General features: G+C 42.9%; 1 long non-coding RNA gene and 1 pseudogene across 1 annotated transcript; one reads left to right on the forward strand and one right to left on the reverse strand.

Moving 5' to 3' along the window:
* Positions 1 to 6,815, reverse strand: part of LOC116101636 — a 12,425-nt pseudogene extending 5,610 nt beyond the window's left edge.
* LOC116101648 lies at positions 6,155 to 8,161 on the forward strand. The gene is made up of 4 exons (XR_004122887.1): positions 6,155 to 7,043; positions 7,325 to 7,404; positions 7,811 to 7,906; positions 8,139 to 8,161. It is a non-coding gene; the product is annotated as an uncharacterized LOC116101648 (long non-coding RNA).

The following is an 8,161-nucleotide window of genomic DNA, read 5'->3' on the forward strand; positions in this document are numbered from 1 at the left end:
AAAAAAAAAAAAAAAAAAAGAAGAACTATGTAACTATATGAAAACAAGGGAAAACCAGGAATACTGGGCATTTAAAAATCAAAAACGTGCTGGCACATGTCTTTAATTGTACACTTGGAAGGCATAGGCAGGTGGATTTCTGAGTTTGAGGCCATCCTGTTCTACAAAGTGAGATCCAGGACAGCCACGTCTACGCAGAGAAACCCTGTCTCGGGAAAAAAAAAAAAAAGATTTACTAAAATCATCAAGCACTTTAACCACATGATCAAAGACTGAACACTACCAACTTTACTTGTTTTACTTAAGTGATTATCTGCAAGGCAAGAAAAGGATTGTCAGTGTCAGTGTGAACTAAACAAAGGCACACCCGACTAAATAACACCCTATGTCTTTAAACATCCATCAAAACATTATGAAATTATCAAAGAGAAATAGCATTAATAGTTGAAGGTGACAGAAAAGACAAACTTAATCCCACACATGACCCTGGAATGAACCTTGAGATAAGCCATTTTAAAAAAAAAAGAAATTTAAAAACTTATATATAAGTTGTACAATGATTGGACCTAACAACATTCTATCATAGGTCAGGGTAGTGGCACAGAATTCCATGTGTCCTTGAGGTTTAAAAAACCAGTTAAGGTTGTTGGCAGAGGCATTTCTATTTTTTTTTTGTAAGATTTATTTTTATATATTTGTATATGTGTATCTATATAAGTTAATGCCACCTCTGTTTTGAAGCTCTCTAAAGCCAGAATAGTGAATTGGATAGCTGGGTGAATCCTTTGGAGCTGGAATTACAGGCTCTATACGCCCCAAAGCTTAGCTGCTGGAAACCAAACCCAAGTCCTCTGAAGACCAGAAAGTGCTCTTAATCACCGAGTCTCTCCAACCCCACAAGATTAACATTAATTTCAGTGGTGTAGCCACTGGAAGGTTGGTAGGATACCCATCCTCCTTTGCTCATGGAAAAGGAAAAAAGAAAAAGAAAAAAGAAAAGCTAGGTTCACATTTTAAAGAGAATCTTCACTAAAGAATTTAAAAGTATAGTGCTTGCAGCTGACACATTCGCTGGCCTGACATTTACCATGACCCAGCCAATAAGGATGTGCAATGTTGTGGACAACAAAAAACAAGGCTCCATAAACCAGTTAAGAGATGAGCCAGCTATCACAGGGCACTAACAAGGAAGACCAACAGACTGCTGTAAGAGAAGAAGATGAAGGCTCTTAGCCCAATACAAGTGAGCAAACACAGGAACTGCAGTTAGAATAGAAAGCTTTCGTAACTAAGCAGCTTGAGTCTCAAATTTATAAACTCATAACTCAAACTTTTCTGAAGGCTAGATGGTGAAGTGAACAAAAAAATCAAATTAGGAAACAAAGCTTTGGATATTCTTCCTAGCAAGGGTGAAAGATTTAAAATGAAATATTATACAGGGTATGGTAGTACTTACTCCCAGCACTTGGGAGGTGGAGGCAGAAGAATAAGGAGCTCAAGACACATCAAGAGTTCAAGACCAGCCTGTAAACTGTAAGACCCTAATTTCAAAAAACGAAAAACAGCTTAATTCATAAAGCACTACAACATTTGTAAAAAAAAAAACAAACAGACAAAAACCTGGTCATACATGTTTGCAATCTCATCACTGAGGTTGTGGAGGCAGGACAATCAGGAATTTAAAGTCAGCCTGGATTACAGGAGACCCTGTCTACAAACAACCAGACGTAGGAAAACAAACAAACAAAACAGTACAAAACAAACTAGCTCACAGAATATAGTGTTGGGGCTACCAAGGTTCCTGCACTCCCAGAAAACCAGTAATGCTAATCACAAAGGGTATCTCCTCAACAAGAGGAGATAAAATCAATTACATACCTTCGTTCCATACAGAAAAGTGAGAGGGAATTATGTTAATGACCTGGTGACCTTTTCTCTCTGTAGAGGCAGACCTCATTGACCTTTTGCTATAGAGGTATACCTCACCTAAATTCCCCAGAATGTTCATTTAAGACTCTTCCCTCCCTAGATCATTCCTAATTCTTAGAGGAGATATTACATTTAGTTGATGGTTGACCTCTATGCTATTTTCTAGGCCTTTTAGCTATAGAACCTTCCCTTATGGTCATGTGTATTTTGTAAAAGAGTTTCTACAGAGTCACACATGAAGCTGTATTATGTACCAGACAGGGTGTCTCAAGAGTTAGAGATAACAGGCACTTATTATCAGAGCAGTCCCACACAAGGCAGAATTGTTTTACTACCAGAGAGAAGTTGTAGGGCTTCCATCACTAATTATCTATGTCACAGTCAAGAACTGCTAGAATATGACCTTTAGCTACTTGCCTCAGACAGACCCAGAGAATATATTTTGGGGCTACCAAAATAGCCCAAGAAGAAGGACACCACCTTAATACCTGGCTCCTTGCTCTCACTGACCTTGATGTAGCTGTCTCTTGCCTATGTGACTTCTGTCGTTTGCCCTGTTCTCCATATATACTATACATGCCTGATTTTCACTTTGTACAAATTGCACTCAGATACCACACTCCCTTGTGTTGTGTCTCTCACTTCTTCGCCAACTTCTTGTCTACCTGACTGGCACCCTGTTTCCCCCACGGGTTGAGAGAGGCCCAGACTGGCTGGCCGGTGGCAATTATGCATCTGGAACTAGACTGACTGGACTTATTGTTGCCTGAAAACTGTTCTAACTATGCTGACAATGAACTTCCTGGCATTAGACTCCCAGAAGTCTGACCCAGCTTGCTGAAATTAATCTGAACTGAGTTTTCATTTGCATCTTTTCTTACATTTACTTCCCTGCCTGGATATCTGCAGAGACAATCCCCCCTACCGCCCTCAATATAGATTTGATTTGATTTAGAAATAAAAATGTGAATAAATGCAACAGAAACAATAAATCCAAATGGAGTTAACTTTAACTACCAACCAATAAAAATGTACACAATAATGTAAAAAAAAAAAAAAGCAGTTATTTTTTCAAGTGCTTCCAATGCATGCTGGATTTTTTTCACTCACATGCTAGGGATTGAATCTAGGGCCTTGAACTAATCACTCAACCCTAAAATACACCTCAACCTCCTGCTTTGGGTTTTAATATATTAACATTATAAAATATTTGTTTCTCTCAATTTGATGTATTTTCACCATGTTTATTGAAAAAAAATGAAAACACACAAAAGCATTTTATCCATGTTTGCAGCCCCTTAAGACATTTCTGAGGAAAGAAAATTGGCAAGTGATAACATACACTTTAATTATATTAAATATATTCTCAGAAGTGCCACGGATGTCATGAAAAGTGCACTAAATGTTAACAGAAGAACTGTATGCTCCTAGCACTTAATGATAAAAGTAGATAGAAAAGAGACACACAATAACAATATAACAACATATAACAAAAATACAGATATTTAGCAAATGGAGACTGGAATGAATTGAAAAGTTCTAAATAGTCAAATCAAAGAAGAAAGCAAAATAGTTGGTCAGGCTTTGTTATAAAGACAGAAATGATAATTAAAGTAACAAAAATAAGACAAGAAAGATGGGCTCAGCAGGTAATTTTGGGCCATGCCTGGTGGTTTGAGGTCATTCTCCAGAATACATGTAATAGCAGAAGAAAAATGACTCATAAAATTGTGCTGACTTCCCTATATAAGAAAAAAGGTACAAGTGAGGATGCTTGAATCTCACTTAGAAGGGGGGATAAAATAGTCATAAGAAGCAGATAGAAGGAGGGAATTGGGAGGGAGAAGGGAGGGGGAGGGTAAGGGAGGGTTCATAATCAGATGTAGGGAGAAACAGGTGGGATAGACAGATGTCTATGAGAATGAAGAGAAACCTGCAACTGCCGGTGATGGGGAGGTAGGAGGCATCTTCAAGAAAAGATAAGGAAGGTGCCCCAAAACCAATCCTTAGCTATGACTCACAAGATGAAGGATATGGAACCAGAAAAGGACACCTCCTGTAGCCAGGAAATAACCCCAGTGGAGTGACAGGGACATCAACCCATTTACAAAACTTTGAAACAAAAATTTATCCTGTCTACAAGAAATGCAGGAATAGGGCAGAGGAAGATTGACAGAATAGCCAACTAATAACCAGCCCAACTTGAGATCCATCCCATGGGCAAGAACCAGTCCCTGACACTATTAATAATACTGTTATGCTTACAAACAAGAGTCTAGGATGACTGTTCTCTGAGAGACTCCACCTAGCATCTGACTCAGATACAGACGCCTATAGCAAACCAGTGGATGGAGCTTGGGGACTCTTATGAAAGACAGGAGAAAGGATTATGGCCCCTAGGAAGATAGGAACTCCACAAGACCAACAGAGTCAACTAACCAGGACCCTTGGGGGTCTCAGAAACTGAATCACTAACCAAAGAACTACAAAGGCTGGATCTAGGCCTCCTCACTCATTGGTAGCAGAAGTGCAGATTGACCATCATACTGATCTGTACTGGCTGTTTTTGTGTGGCAACTTGACACAGGCTGGAGTTGTCACAGAGAAAGGGAGCTTCAGTTGGGGAAGTGCCTCCATGAGATTCAGTTGTGGAACATTTTCTCAATTAGTGATCAAGGGGTTAGTGCCCCTTGTGGGTGGTGCCATCCCTGGGCTGGAAGTCTTGAGTTCTATAAGAGAGCAGGCTGAGCAAGCCAGGAGAAGCAAGCCAGTAAGGAACATCCGTCTGTGGCCTCTGCATCAGCTCCTGCTTCCTTACCTGCTTGAGTTCCAGTCCTGACTTCCTCTGGTGATCAACAGCAATGGAAGTGTGAGCTGAATAAACCCTTTCCTCCCCAACTTGCTTCTTGGTTATGATGATTGTGCAGGAATAGAAACCCTGACTAAGACAGGGTCTCAAACAACTGGAGCATGCATTATCCCTAAAGCTGTTGCCTATACACAGGATATGTTTATCTAACTGGGCTACCTTGTCTGCCCTCAGTGGTAGAGGTAGCACCCAGCCTCACAGAGACTAGTAAGAATGGGAACTACTGCCGGGCGGTGGTGGCATACGCCTTTAATCCCAGCACTTGGGAGGCAGAGGCAGGCGGATTTCTGAGTTCAAGGCCAGCCTGATCTACAGAGTGAGTTCCAGGACAGCCAAGGCTACACCAAGAAATCCTGTCTCGAAAAACAAACAAACAAAAAAACCAAAAACCAAACCAAAACAAAACAAAAAGAATGGGGACTGCCATGGGGGCCCCCACTCACTCAGAGGAGAAGGGGAAGGAGGAAGGTTTATAGACAGGGGTGACTGGGAGGGGCCCAGTGAGTGGGATCTAAAGTGAGTAAGTAAAAATGTAAATAAAATTGTACTGACATCCACATACACACATACACACCAATAATAAAAATCTAATCAAAAACAAAATAACAAAAAGATTTTCTGAGTCACCAGACTAGCAAAATTAAAAAGAGAGCTTCCATGGCTACTAATGGGAAAGTAAATTGGTACTGATTACCTCAGAAAGATACAATCTGGCAATATCTTAAAAAGTTAAAGGCCAAAGGATGGTTTAGCAGGTAAGAGCACTTCCTGCTCTGCTAGTAGACCCAACTTACATTCCCAGCTTCCATATCTTATGGCACAACTGCCTGCTGCTCCAGATCCAGAGGATCTGATATTCTCTCTGACCTCTTCTGGAACCTGTACTCACACGCAAGTAGCTATTCAGAGATACATGCACATAACTAAAAATACATCTTCAAGAAAAAAGTTAATCACACACACACTTCTCCCAGGCCCTCCAGCTGTAAAAGGTAATCCATGTGCTGTCTAGAGAGTTACAAACATACCAAATAATGATCAGAGGCAGACTTCTCCTTGTACAACCAACAACAGACCCACCCCAGACCCCAGCCTATCTTCCCCTAACATTTATATACCCTCTAAAAAGTTCCCAGAATTCCAAATGTAACACAATCACAAAAACTATCTGCTGCAGACAGAACCGCGATTCTGCAAGAGCACAAAATAAATCATGGTCAGTTACTGCAGGTAGTCCAAAGGAGCCCCACGTCCTTACACCTGGAATCAAAACAAAAGCACCTTCCGACAATATTTGTTTTGTTTTTTCTTTGTTTTTTCAAGAAACCAAAATTCCAGAATTCTCACTACATCCCTTCCTCGGCTGGGGAAAACTGGAGAGGACATTTAGTGTAGCCTACCATATACTTCAAGTCCGCCAGGTCTCCACACTTCCCACCTAAAAGTGAGATCGTAACAACCCTGCCCACTCCACAGATCTGGATGAAAACGCCTGTCCTCTCATAGAAAGTTGAGTAAACTTTTAATTCCAATGCTAATGGCTTTGTTTCTACAGTTTAGTCCTTTCTTCCTCTCCCTTTAAGGGCACCAGTGAAACTACAGCACCATCGCATCCTTTTCTCCTTCCCCTCAGGAAACTCGGTTAAGTGTCCGCATCCTCTCTTACCTCCGACCCACTGCCAGCCTCCATCCGGGTCCCTCCCCTCTACACTGGTTGAGCTGTAGGTTCTGTCTGTCCCCTCCTTCCGCCTTCCTTAGTCCGCTATGTTGTGTACATCCGTCAGCTGACCTAACCCCGCCACTTCCGGCCCACACCCTTGCCCATCCCCAGCTTCCGGTTTGTCCAAGTTCATTTCCTCCAGTTAGTTGGTTCGACTCCCTCCTAGCCTCGGTCTCCGTCCAGAGGTACCGGTGGGTGCTCAGCGTCTTAGTATCCTCTTCCAAAGGCTCCATCCTAGTTCTTTAGCAGCCAACGGACTTTGGCTTAGCCTGCCAACAGGACGGACGCCGCCAGATTCCCGCCGCTCGACGTCCGCGGGGACGTCTGGGAGTTGTAGTCCGGACCAGCGAGCCGTTGCAGTTCGGGGCAAGCCCGACTGGCGAGCGCCATTGTGTCTTTCGCAGGCCTTGATAGCCCTGCGTGAGAGCCCGTCGGGGACAGCAGCCCATCTTCTGTTTTATTTGCAACCTCTGGAGCCCAGTGTCGGTTTCGTTAGTAGCTCCACTTCTACGGACCCGAGAGAAGGTGGGTAGTCGTGGGTTCGGATCCTGAGGAGACATCGCGTTCTAGATGGGGAGCACAGTTTAAGAAAACCAACCGCATTCTGGATTGGAGGACATCAGCTGTCCCCTCTAGATTAAAGGGGAACCCATATGTAAACTTATAGAAGTCGCAGAGAGTACTCACTGGGCACTTTGCAATTTTGGGGTGGGCTGGTCATGTCCTGCTGAGGGCGGTATATGGGGAAAGGTCGGGGAGCCACTGGGCACATTCCTTAGTGTCCCCCCTACCCCCTCCACCTTCAGGTTCGTCAGCGTTCTGCCGACTCCCACTAGAGAAGACTGAAGACAGTATGGCTTCCACGCCTCCAAGGTCCTGGCCCCATGTGAGTAAAGGCTTCTTTTCAGCTTTTGAGTTGGCTCAGGTGCCATCTAGTGGTGAGACTTTTGTTCTCAAATACCCTAGAGTGCTGGAAGGAGTTGAAGGACTGCCCAAGAGTTAGAATAGAAGAAACAAAGAAACCGATTTCTGAACCAGAACTGGGAAGCCAGTTTGAGGCTTTTCAATTAAAACAAAAGCAAAAAGCCACTTTTGTTACTTTTGTTTTGTGTGTGGGTGTGCACATGTGTGCCCTGCCTGCTTGTAGAGGACAGAGGACACCTTCCCGGATCACTGTCCTTCTTCCAACATAGGAGCCCTGGAGATCAGTCACACTCAGGCTTGGTAGCAGGCACCTTTACCCACTGCGCCATCTCACCACTACTTTTCAATTTTTTTTTTCTTTCTTTAAGCTGGGGGTCTCGTGAAAGAAACTGGCAATTGTAAGAAGAGGCTCATGTTTAGTTCTCAGCAGCTACTTTAAGGAAGCGACAACTCAAAAACAAGAGGTATAGATGAGAGCCAACAGTCCTATCCCTTGGTTAGTGAGAAATGAACAGGTTTTCATATCCACAGGTTTCACTTGTCCCCTGATTAGTGTCAGACCGATCTACTCAGGGATTCAGACAAAGGAACTTGAGATAAATAAAATGTAACTGGGTCATCTTGCTCAGCCTTCCTATTTTTCTGTCAGCGTGGAAGAGGAAAACCTGTGGCTGAACTACATCTTGTGACTTTTAGGCGTCTGTGAAGTTTGAAGATAT

This window comes from Mastomys coucha, unplaced genomic scaffold, assembly GCF_008632895.1.
Source record: "Mastomys coucha isolate ucsf_1 unplaced genomic scaffold, UCSF_Mcou_1 pScaffold21, whole genome shotgun sequence".
NCBI lineage: Eukaryota > Metazoa > Chordata > Mammalia > Rodentia > Muridae > Mastomys > Mastomys coucha.